The sequence below is a fragment of the Eimeria mitis genome, genomic scaffold (genome assembly GCF_000499745.2).
Source record: "Eimeria mitis Houghton genomic scaffold, Emh_scaff3528, whole genome shotgun sequence".
NCBI classification, from domain to species: Eukaryota; Apicomplexa; class Conoidasida; order Eucoccidiorida; family Eimeriidae; genus Eimeria; species Eimeria mitis.
In genome coordinates, this window is record NW_013571871.1 from 708 (window position 1) to 1,421 (window position 714).

A 714-nucleotide genomic window follows, 5' to 3' on the forward strand; every position below is an offset into this window, starting at 1 on the left:
CTACCTGAATGTACACCCGAAGTGGCAGCGCATCTACAACCAACAAAACAGCAACCCAATCAAGACATGTTTCTGTTTACTTTTTAACTCTTTCTCCGGCGCATGTTGCCGATGAAGCGCCCGTGTCATTTCTTTCTTCCTTCGTCATTGCATTTGCATTTGTCACTGCATTTCCCGTTCTCTTTCTCTCGCTTCCGGGGGGCCCCATCAGCAGACCGCATCAGCAGCAGCTCCACTGCCTGCTTGTAGGTTGCATGGCTCGTGGCCTTCTGCATCAGGCAGTCATACAAAGCCACTGCCTGTGCGTTTACAGCAGCAGCAGCAGCAGCAGCGGACCAGAGGGCTGCTGCATCAGCAGCGGAACGGAGAGCTGCAGCAGCAGCTGCTGCTGCAGCGAACGCCTGTAACTTGCACTGAAACTGAACGGCTCCGCAGCTGTCTCCCGTCTTTAGTTGTCGCGTTGTCCTTCAAACCCTTTACCAGCCAGCTGATCACAGGGAACAGCAGCTGCAGCGGTTGCTGACCTTCTTCCGGCCCGCGTCGCTGCTGCTGCTGCTGCTGCTGCTGTTGCTGCTGTTGCATGCAAAATGGAAGCACCCTCCTCCCCAGCTGCTGCCTCTGGCATTCAGAGGGCCATCCAATTCTTCCTTCACTCCGCAGAGTCAAGAACGGACACAAACGTGGGCAAGCCTGCACCAGCAACAGCAGCAGCAG